This window comes from Galeopterus variegatus, unplaced genomic scaffold (genome assembly GCF_000696425.1).
Source record: "Galeopterus variegatus unplaced genomic scaffold, G_variegatus-3.0.2 Scaffold55581, whole genome shotgun sequence".
NCBI lineage: Eukaryota > Metazoa > Chordata > Mammalia > Dermoptera > Cynocephalidae > Galeopterus > Galeopterus variegatus.
The window spans coordinates 863-1,249 of record NW_007781692.1 but is presented as its reverse complement, the minus strand read 5'-3'; positions in this window follow the sequence as shown (position 1 = coordinate 1,249).

The following is a 387-nucleotide window of genomic DNA, read 5'->3' as shown; positions in this document are numbered from 1 at the left end:
GGTGCATTCATCTGTTGAAAGTGTTTCTCATATGCAGCCACACTTTGGAGATCATGAAAGGGCTTTGGTGGAAGGGATCAGGGAGCCTCTTATATTAACTTTCTTTCCTTCTTCTCATCCCCAGCAGTACAGACATGACAATGCCTCTCCTAATTTAATAAATCCCAGAGATTATTAATCCTGAGAAATCAGTGTAACACAATAATTTATGATTCTTATGGCAAAAGAAAACCTCTTCTAGAAAAAGGATGTTCAATACCATTAGCCATTAGGAAATGCAACTTAAAACTGTGATGACATACAACTACACAACAACTAGAATGGCTGAAACAAGAACTACTGCTAAAACCAAGTGCTGATGAGTACGCACATTATCTGGAGTTCTTG